Source organism: Atractosteus spatula, chromosome 15 (assembly GCF_055471065.1).
Source record: "Atractosteus spatula isolate fAtrSpa1 chromosome 15, fAtrSpa1.hap1, whole genome shotgun sequence".
NCBI lineage: Eukaryota > Metazoa > Chordata > Actinopteri > Semionotiformes > Lepisosteidae > Atractosteus > Atractosteus spatula.
Genome location: NC_142720.1, coordinates 21,853,622 through 21,865,622, shown reverse-complemented (window position 1 = coordinate 21,865,622; position 12,001 = coordinate 21,853,622).

Genomic DNA, 12,001 nt, shown 5'->3' with positions numbered 1-12,001 from the left:
GGTTTTTTGGATGGATGGTCTGAATAGTCTGCAGTAATGGACATTCTACATCTTTATACAATTACAAACATTCCAAATTACTTTGAATTTCCTGTTATGTGGATTTCTGACAAATGACTAACTCAAGCAGAATACAACCATTAGTGAATTTGAGAGATTGCCTTTATTTTCTGAATTTCTGCATGTCATTTTTACAGTTTATGAATATTTCCTTACATTTGCATTTTTAAAATTAATCTGTTTTTAACCTTATTCCCAAAGGCACCAAAACCTTTCTAAATGCAAGCCATTAAAGAATATCCTTCTCAAACCTTTTCAATGTACTCCACCAGCATCTTTCATATGGGTTGTCAATTAGATTTCTTATTCTGAATCAGCCACAGTGCAGCTTCACCACTTTCTACCACACTTATTGCAGAAGTTCATTGTAGTGGAATTCTGAATTCTCATTGTTAACAAGTGTTACACTGTTAAGAAAGGGGTGTTATATGTAGCCCTATAAAACCTAATTGTGCTTCAGACATTAATTTTTGCGCATACATGAATGTGGCTTGCTTTGATGATTTTATTTCTTCATCCCATCAGACGGGAAAAATGCTTATGTCTGCGTCTCTTATGCAGCAGATGTAGCCTGCTCTCATTGCAGTTGTGGTGTAGTGTTTTTTTATCCAATTTGTCTGAATTGTTCCCTCTATTCTCTTTTTTCCTTTTGACAGAGGGAAAAAGCAACATGTAAAGTTTTATTACTTTTTCATTAAAAAACAAATGGTATTGGTATTGATTTCAATGTTTCAACCTTATACTTATATGGAGTGTTGAACAAAAGATTGGAAGGGATGACAGCAACCAACTTCTACAGTACTTCACTTCTGCCCTTCTAACTCATAATTCTTCATGATGTCACTTCCTGAAAGCTATACACACCATCGTAAGCTCCAGTCTCCACCTTACGAGCATCTTTCTGAATGGACTGTGCAATATTTGCTGTTGTATCCTGTCCTTTAAAGTGAAAAGGATGACTTTTTGAATCCAGGAGCAGTTAGCTGCCTCTCAGTTCCAGACAGTTTCACAGCCGAGTCAGCCTCAGTATTGATGTCAACTTATTTTTTTCACCAAGGCCACTATCCTTACAAATCTCTCTAAATGTCTCGCAGCCCAGCCCAAACCGCTGCCACAGATTCTGTATTGCTTTCTCTGTCACTCCATTACTGTTTGTCCTGTTGTTATCAACTGGACTGCAACAGATTGGCAAACTGCCTCAGAATCTTATCTCTTCTCCTTCCTGTCCACCTCTTCTCCTCTGGCTTATTCAACAGTATTCCTCTTTGGATCCAATGTCTTCTTCACAGCCCCACTCCAATGGACCCAGATTTTGTCACGTCCAGGCTCATTCTTCACAACTCTTGCTGACCCTGATACCTGCAGTGGAGTCCCTGATCCTTCAGGTGTTCTTGGTGCTACTCAGGCAATAGCAATGATGGTTTCCATCGTTGCTGGTGTCCCACCTGGCAGACTATCAGCTCTCGATTCCCCTTCCTTTTCTGTCCCTTCCTCACTATTGGGAGCCCTACGTATTGCACCTTTGACCCTAAATATGTCTCCTTTAGCCTTCTCTCTTCCCCTTTTGTGCTGTTGGTCCGTTTGGCTCAATATTGGCTCCGTCTTCTTCCACATCTTCCCCATCCTCTCCTTCTGTTCCATTCTCAAAGCCAGGTGTCCTACCCACCAAGCCCTTCATTAGCGATGTCTCCTGTGAGACAGAACTTCCCCACAGTGTCTGCCTGAACCAGAAGAATTCTGATCTGTCTTCCTTCTCAGACCCCTGTTTCAGTGCCTTCATCCTTGCAAACACCACAACTGAGTTTTCAGGTTCCACTGCTGCCACCTTCAGCAATGCACCCCATCTGCTGTGGAAAGCCAGATACCAAACTCTCTTGCCATCCGTTTGCTGCCTTCCTCACTATTGTCCACATTATGTGTAACTCCTGTTCTGTAGCTGTAATACAACCTCACCAACCTTCTCTGCCAAACCACCCTCAGTTTTGCTCACCTCCATTCCTGTTCAATGCCTTCTTCCAGTTCAGAACCATTATCTTCAGATGAGAGATCTTGATGAGTGATGATGGTGAAGTCCACAAACACAGGTCTTACTGTACAGTATATCAGGAGTGCAGAGCTGCAGTCCACAAGGGCTCTTTAAATCTCTAGCTTAAGAACAAGAAACATCCAGTTAAGCGATTGATTAGATCAACTCGGGGGAAAAAACATATAAACCTCTGCCCCTCCAGGACTGGAGTTGTATCCTGTCCTGTGCTCTGAACTAAGACGGGTTAAGCCAAAGCACGTTATGCTTATCCTCTTTAAAAAAATATTTTTTTAATTATTACTCAGGATTTTTAGTTAGTAGATTTTTTGCTACAGTTATAGTTGTGCCATATTCTATTAAATAAATCTTATTTAATAACACAATATGAAAACACTCCAGTTATACAAGAACAGCTCTTATTGTGCTGAACCTCTCCTGAAAAAAAATTACAATTTTTGGCTGCTATGGAGCCAGTCAAATAATGATTAAAATAGTTGGCTGTTTATACTGTAATTCAAATTTAGTGTGGCCATTTTTTTCTGGCATAGCTACAGAGTCATTAAACACTTTATCAGCCTTTGCATTTCACTTTTACTGAGTTATATCAAGATAAAATAATGTTAATTTTACTATTACGTCTGGACACAACATTTTGCCCTAGTGACTGAGACATTTTGATTTTCTTTCCTGGCTCAGCTTTTTACTTAATTAAGGTTTGCTCGGACTGTGTGGGCTTTGATAGTATCATGGCTCTGGTCACATTATCTCAACAGAAATGGATACATTGGACTAGCCCTGGCCTGACACAGGCTGATATGACATCCCCTGACTTGCAACAGGCCTAACACCCTTCTCTTCAGAATTGTTTTTCTCTAATTATTGATACAGTTGGGGAATGTCAGCTTGGGCCCAGTGCAGATTTGCCCAATATGGCCATTCTAGTCCCAGATCTTTTGCCCTTTTGCCCATTGTGGATAGCAAGGGCTTATAAGTTAACCAAGAGGGACAGTCTTGCTAGGCCGAATAACCCTGTTCATTTGGGTTGATTACAGTATGTTCTAATGGTGCTTATTGCATATGAGCTCATGGCATTTGTGTGTGTCAAATGCAATATTTCATTACATTGCATGTGGAGTATTCCGTTATCTTGTTTACTTTATGAATGTGACTCTGATCGAAAACCATATTTCTTTCCTTGGACATCTTTATCACTAAGCAGTGGTCAAGAGGTCACTTATCACTGCTAAAAACATTTACTATAACATTATTATAAGCAAATTTGTCTAAGGGCTTGGATATGTTTTAAAATTCATATTTATTTGCTTTATGAAAGAATAAGTACAGCTGCAATAAGAATAAGAAAATGGACAAAATACACATAAATATGGTGAAGCCAATATTGCTGAGCAGAATGGATCTGAATACTCTGGTTGGTAGTTATTTGTACCTGGACTGTATGTATCACTGCAGTCAACACAGGGGAACTCATTAGCATCCAACATCTGACCATGTAGAGGAAAGTGTCTTTGAATCAGTGAAGTGTCAGAGAATCAGAGAGAGAAAGAATCAGCAGACAAAAAATAAACCCTGGACAGATAGTGAACCAGCAAGAATTCCTCTAATTACATTAACAAATACTGGACTTTTCCATCCTAGTCATTAAACTATTTCACCTGTAGCGACTTTAAAGTAACTCACTATAACCACAAAACATTTAACACCTTACCATAGTATCCTAAATACAGTACTGGAATAGTTTTATCTTGGATTACTTTTATTTTCAATTTATTGCTGTTAAGTACCTTGCTCTTGTGACAGTTATCTATGGGGAAAAAAAAACTAAGATACAGATGTGTCTGACAAGGTTTCAAGCTATTCTTGTTACTTAGTAAACTGGATAATTTCTTTGAGAAGTGAAAGCCAAGATGTAGAGATCTTCGCACAATTCAGATCCACATAAAAGATTAAAAAGAATGAAAGCACGGTTAAAGAAATTGCAGAGGTTTTTTTTTCTTCAGATAGAAATGCTTAGATTTTCATTTCTTTTTATGAAGTGAGCAACATAGTATAAAAGCAATAAAGCAGCAGCTTTTGGCTTCAAGCAGAAGCATTTCTTATCAGATAAAGCTTCAGCAGGGGGTACAAGGCAGTACTGTTATTGTCTGTATGTTCAAGTGCCTGTCTCCTGCTGTAGTACTACAGTATGTGCTTACCTCCGAGCGCTGCTTTAGAGATAAACATTCAATAACGCATCTAGAGAATGGCTCCAACAAGGGTTTATAAATCACATTAATATACACTATTGAACAGACCACAGTGTACCTGCTCCTTGCTTTCTTTCCTGCTGGCTCAACTCTCAGAGCTCTTTCACTGGTCCAGTTCTTTGTTTCAGATACTGTTTAATTTCAAACTTAGCTGTACTGACATTTACAAAAAAAAAAGCAAATGCACTGGTTGAAGAATATTAAGAAAGGTTGAAAAATAATTCAAAGTAAGCTTGTAACTCTTTAGCAGATCCTCACAGGACTTCCAAAACATACCAGATTATTCCAGAAAATATTACTGGTGATCCAGTGATGCTGAATTGGATTCTGAACCAGGATTTATACTCACTTTCAGTTAAACAAATCTCTTACTTGACAAAGTTATAAAAAGCTTTAAATAAAATTCAATGTACTATGTTTGTTACAAAAGACAATCACAATTCTTTGATCTTTGGTTATTGAAGAAGGAGGTTCTGGTCCTGGATGTATCCTGCTTTCTGTCCATTTTCCGACAGGATAGATAAATTAATGGATGGACCGATGACTGAAGAACATTTCAGTTCTTCTAGATCTACAGTACCCGTGTCCCTTATTGCTTGATACTAAACATTTGTAAACATTATTTAATATTACTATATTTTTATTTGATGAAGATGCTATAAATTGTGTTCTACAGAAAATCACGTGACCATCAATGCCAGGAAAGTATGGAATCAATTTAAGCTTTCTGTGAATTTATACAATATTTTTTTATATTTCAGAAATAAAACAAAAAGTGGTTGTAGCACCATCTGCTGGAGAGGATACAACAAGTACAGTTCCTGTAGGACGTTTTAATGAGAGGTTCACCTTGAAACTTGAATTTTTGATGACTGTTACACTGTACAGGTTTTGCAGGTGATTACACATATCTCATTGAAAACTTACAACTGCAGTTTAGCAACAACACCAAGATAAGGTGTCTGTCTTAAGCACTTTTATTTTAGATTTTGTATAAATCCATGCTACTGCATGCATGCTTCTTGCCCTTTGTATTAATGTAATATTTCTTCTTAATTATTTTAGAAGAATAAATCTAATTTATTTTGGATCTCTGTCATAATGACCACATATACAATATATAATAGGTTTATTCCATGCTGCTTTGTGCTTACTCATTGAAAAGGTATTTAATTCCCACATTGTTTTCCCTTGTAACAAACTCATTATTTTTGTAGGGTCATCTGAAGTTGAGATGAAGCTGAAGTTGGTTTAAAGGATGAAATGAAAAATCTTTTGTTCAAAAAGACCCTCGTGCTTAAATTAGAATACAGCTTCTGTTGTTACAGAGGCATTATTAGGCTCATGGTTATACCACCCTGACATGGTTCACGTCCTCTTCTGAAAGCTTTTTGCCACCAAAGGGCTCTACTGTTAGAACGTTGTTGCCAGTTGTGTTGATTGCTTTTCCTCCAGTAAATGTGCTTGAAGTGTTTCTATTTTGTACCATAATTGTTCCTTCGGTAGAGGGAGTGACAGCATTTTCTCAGGGATATAGCTGTGCACTGGCTTGGCATAGGAACAGATGATTTTACCCTTTCTGACACCAGGTAAGCTAAAATATAATTTACACAATGATGTAGAGAAAAATGTTTATATCATTCCAGATATTGTATTATTCATTATGTCTTTGCACAAAAAAAGTTTTTGCAAAAAATGCTAAAATACTACTGTCTCCTACTAAATATACTACTAAATGACGGTTATTGTACATGAATGTGGTCTGAGCTATGTAGTTTGACCAAATGAACAAGATTCTAATGTTTGTGTACAGCAGGGAAGAAGTCACCTTAGTGTAAACTCCAGACATCAACATACAGTATCAGTGCGACCTCTCCACAAAGCATATCAAAACAAGAGGCAGACAGCCAGTTGACTGCTTTTCGTACATGCCGTGCACATCCGGTTCTACCTCTGTTTTTTTTTCATTTGTAATTATAAATGCAACTTGCCTCTTTGAAATATAAAGCAGTATTATCTGATATGCTCTCCGTCAGAACTAAGATTATGGGTTCCAAATGATGTTTTTTTTTTCTTGAGCTGAAGAGCTTTGCGTAAGAATAAATAATTGAGACAGGTAGATAGGTTCAAATAGGGAGCTGCATCAATATGCAAGCTGGAAAATAACTAGTAGCGGTAATTCCACACAGAGGTATAAAGAAAAAAGAGAAAACAAGTCTTCCCCAGTTGCCATGTACTATATATTGTTACTTCAGAAGCTCACAAATAGTACCATTGTATTACTACAGTTGTAATAAACATTGTGATACTATGCTAGCACAATGTCATTTCAGGTGCTTTTAGTATTGAACAGATGTATGGTACGGAGTTTAGGCAGACACTTCTGAAGAACTCCAGTTTGTATTGTCAGTTGTATCCAAGGACAGTTTTACAGGATTTGTATTATAATGCTTGTGCTCTTTACAGGGTTGAATTACTTTGCATTGTTACTTTCCACTTAAGAAACAAAGTTCTCTCTTCAATCTTTTACCCAACACAACCTTGGACATATTTACCGCAACTAGGGTGTTCTGGTAGTGGTAGTGGAGGATCAGAGGAAGAGAGATACCCCTGGGTACCCCTAAATAGCTGATTATCTACAAAAACCAAACTCCAGACAGCAGGATATAATTCAGATAGACATCATGCTTGAAATATTTCAAGATCTAGGCCTGCTGATGAATTTTGAGACCAAGATATTTGTTTTATTCTTTCCTTTCTCAAGAGCCTGTTGACTCTTATACCATGCACAGATCCAAATACAGCACATTCCAGAGATTGTCACTCCTGTCTCCATAGATACAACTATTTGCATAAGTATGCAGATATGTCTGAGAAGCAGATTGTTAAAATGTGCAGATATTCACATCTAATATTTTTTTTGACTGTCAGCTGAAATAAGCTGCCATTAAACCTCTTAGTTACTGTAACTACTCTTTTGAATGTTTGATGTAAGCTGTAGTCCGTACTAACAATTTAGCAACCCAATACCTTACTTTTCTTTACTGCTTATATTTCTGAAGCAAAATATCATGGATACTAGTTGTACTATGTATAAATAGTATCCATGATAGGGAAAAAGCCATTTTAAAAATGTTAAGAACTACCTGGAAAGGCATGAATGAAAAATATATACTGTATATGTGCTGAATACCAGGACTCCAGCACATGCTTGTAAGAGGAAAGGGCTAGTTTGTGGTGTTTGGCACAAGCTTTCCAATCAAGTTATTAAAGTCAGTTCTCTGGGAATCGCTCAAGAATCAGTTATTAAATTAGATTCTTGTATCACTGAGAATATTTTTAGGCAGTAATGCTTTAGTTTTAGTTTACAGTAATATAGTTATAATCATTTTCATGTCTGTGTGTATTATTGCCACAACTTATGTCAAAAAGTATTTTAATGGTAAAAAAAAAAAATAGACTGACACTTTCCCTGTTTCACAATGTGTGTCTTTCAATACAGTTTCATAGAGGCCCTTCAGCAATGTCTACAGCTCATCCCTCCCACAAATTCATTAGGCAAACCCACCTTTCACTAGATGTATAAAGGTCTATGGCTGCCTAGTGACTCACCTTGTGGTCAGTGTACAGTATTCGCTCAAATTGACCCAAGAACAACAGACAAAAGCCACATCCCAAAACTACAAAAAAAAAAACACTTTGTTGAGACAAAATATTTCAAGAACAAGAATGTTTAGAAATAAGACAGGGTAATTTGGCCCAGCTGGCTTGTTTGGTTTTTAGTAGCTAATGGATCTGAGGCCATTTTCACGATATCCTTTCTTGAAAGGAGCCAGGGTATCAGTTTTAACAAGCTTTGTTACTATGTTTATAAGGGCTTTGACATTTTTCTTCAAAGAATGTGAAGCACTACAGTACATCTCTTTTTGGTATCATTGCATGCTGAAAAGACATGTCATACATTTCTGCACTTTTTAAAATAGTGGCTTAAAAGGAGAAAGATACTAAGAGAAATGCTCATGATGGCATTCTGAAAGCTACAATGGCATCAAAATGAAAGTCCGAATTAACAAAGGGACTGCACTGCCAGGGATGCACACGGTGTATAGAAGCCTTATCTCAGAAGAGTTTTCTGTAAGAAGAGTACTCTTGTGTTCTCCAACCTAGTATGTCCAATACTGGTTTATAATTTAAATTAAACACAGGAAAAAAAGGAAGCAGACTGAGTTTGAATTTGACATCACAAATAAATCAAGTAAAATACACAAAGAAGCTGCTGTTTATCGTTAATTTATTTGATTACATTTTTAAAGACATCAACTTTAATGTCTTGCACTAAAGTCAAAGTGCATTACAACACGTCTACTCGCTGGCTTTGCGGGACTATCCCATTGCAATGCATAGCATGCAAATGTACCCTCTAGAAGGTGTATTGCCCTTCCCATTTGTACTATACACAACATTTCAAATCTCCTAACACAATACAATGGATCAATTTTGTTGCTCTATATTTTACCAGTACATGCAAATTGTGATACTGGCTCTTTTCACATTGTCGTTTTTTTTTTATGAGATCAGCGAGATCACCTGCTGTAACAAGGGCCCTGTGGCAGGTTCCCTTAGCATGACATCTGGGAAATCTCAGGCCCACAGTTGAGACCAGACCTACCCTGGTGTAATAAACGTGCATCCCACCCTAACATGTTCATCAGGTGAGCACTGAGCATTAAACGTGAAACAACTTCAGTACCAGCTTTAAGTCTAACATAACCTAAGGCTTTTTTCTCACCACAAGACTGAGCTTGAACCGAACCTACCACAAAACTACAGCGGTTTAATTTCTCTAAAAGACTAGACACCTTCGCCTGGGTTTTCCGTGTTTACGTGGAAATCTAATGAAAGCCAGCTGCCGCAGCTTCCTCACTTTTAAACTTGTGGAAATGTTTGCACTTATTTTCTTCCTTGGAGCATCCCAAAGCCAGCCTGTGACCAAGGGACATTCTTAGATTAAGCTGCCAAGTTACAGTTACTACCTCAAGTAGTAAAAACTAAGACCAAATAAAAAAAGTGAAGTACTGTACACTCCAGGAAACAGGTCACCTGCCCTACTGTGCAGACCTACAGCTGTCACAAGAATTCTTTCATTCCGAGGGGCATTTTAATTGGTTCACCTTACTCAACCCTTGGCTGGTTAAGTCTGCCTGTGGTGTACTCTTGCGGCCTCCTAGGATTTTCTTTTCTCTAATTCCTTCTTTAAAAAAAAAAATCATCAAAGAGCCATGCTGGCAGTCAGTACATACTGTAGTGCTTCACCTTTAGAAAAGTTTGGTATCTTTGCATCAGAGGTTTCCACATAATGCCATAAAGACAATAAAAAAAAATTTAAATGGTAACAATGTTAAGATTTTCATGTATTTCCAGACTGTTTCATACACAATACAGTATACTAATGAATTTAAGTTATGAAATCATACTATATTTATTGTGTTATTTGGAAAACAAATGCTATGGATGGTGATAGAAAAGGGTCTTATCTTTAAAATGAACAAGTAATAGGTTTATTCCATGCTGAAAAAAAGAAGAAAGAGAACACAACGTTTCGGCCGTGGAGCAAGAAGGCTCCACGGCCGAAACGTTGTGCTCTCTTTCTTCTTTTTTTCAGCATGGAATAAACCTATTACTTGTTCCTTTGCAGCCTACGCATGCTGACGCAGCTACCCACCTGAACTACTTATCTTTAAAATGACAACATTCCAGGTACACTGAAATGTATGTGTTTTATTTGATAAAGAGCAGGTAAGCTTAGCAATTGATACTGTGATGCTATTTGCTGTCACTTCTTTCTTTCTCTGAAAAATTGAAGACTGAGAAATACGTGCAGTCTATAAATAATCAAATGTCTACACTTGAGGATATTTGGTTGTAACTGATTTCATTCATTATTTTAAATAATTCATTAAGTATTTTGAATTGGATGGAATATACCTGACCATTTATTGCTTATTATTATTATTATTATTATTATTATGACTGAATACAAATAATTAAACCATAAATGGGGATTTGGGAAAAAAAAACATAGATGGGGAGAAGGTACTGAGATTTAGCATTTTGTACAGTCCTTCCCACATTTAGAATTCTAACTGCTGAATGGAGGGGGTGTACAGGACCCAGGTACACGAACACACCTGTCAGTAGTGCAGCAGTGCGGCAGTGGGAGGAGCCGCGGCGAACAGCGGTCAGAGTCCACGCCCCGTCTGAAAGGGGGCGGAGTCACCGGGGTGAGGCCAGCGAGAGCCCGACAAGAGGAAAAATGCAGCGCTTTGCACAGCGGCGCCCAGTCTGGACTATCCCTATAGAGCGGGGTCCAGACTGGAAGAAAAAGAGAGCGAGGCCAAAACAACAACCCCCCCCCAAAAAAAGAAGACTCACCCTGCCTCAGTGATTCATGACACAGGACCAGGAAAAAAAGAAAAAAGAAAGGAAAACTGCAATCTCAAGGCTCTCGTCACAATCCCCTCCGGGCCTGTGGCTGGAGGGCCCTCCCCTTGCGGGGGTCCGCTCGTCACTCCGGGGGGAGGAGCTCAGTCTTAAAGGGCCCCGCAGCTGCGGCTCGTCCTTAATAAGCCAGGACAGCTGTGGTTTCTAAGGCAACGCGTCTCCCTTACTCCAGGGCTCCGCCTCCACACTGAACACGCCCCCCAAGTTATGCCACAGTAGTATTTAAGCTATTGACTGAGTAGTATACCATAAGGAAAAGTTTCATATTAATTGTACTTTACTACTGCATTAAATTATAAATGTGTTGAGACAAAATGTTTTCCAACTATCTGGTTATATTGGATTATTGAAATCCCCTTTTCACTTGTCTCTAGGAAGACAAGTCTCTTCATTTGAACTGGCAATTAATTTGTATATTTTAGATGTGGATTTTAATTGTTGTGAGTCCCTCTGCTAATGTGGAGGGGAACAGAGCAGCATACTGGATACTGATATTTTGACTTCAAGTTTGTCTTAACTGGATGTATTGATAATACGTTCCTCCTTTTATTGCTTTTCTAATGGAGCCGCGGTAAAAAGTCTGCAAGGGATTTCTTCTGAGGTGGAGGCAGACAATGAAATTACCATCACTGAAGACAGTGCGGTTATGTTCATAAAAAAGCCTGCCTTGTGCCATCTTGTCCCAAATAACTAGGGCCCAGCACATGACCCCTACAATATAGTGTATATACAGCATAGAGATGAATTCTTATCAATTCAAATAAGGTTCAATATAAACGTTGGAGTGGTAAAGCTTTATTAAAGAATGACAAATAAAAGTAATTACTTGGATTTTACCGAAGCTCAGTTGGATAATTAAGAAAAAAAAAATCTTCAGCAATTTGTCTTCACTTGATATGACCTCAAAAAAGGGGTGTTTGTTTGGAAATCAGTTGGAATAGAGGCATAAAACAGTGCTACCTCATTGGTGCAAACCAAAGCGATTCATTGACAGATTCTAATAAAATGCTATGCAACATTTTGCTCTAAATTGTCTTTTTGTTCTTATGGATTGTATTCCTTTATATCCCAGTCACCATGAAACTCTAGGGCCTGAACTCAGGTTTGACTGCTATTGAAAAGGACAGCAACACAGCAGTGTCTGCTAAAC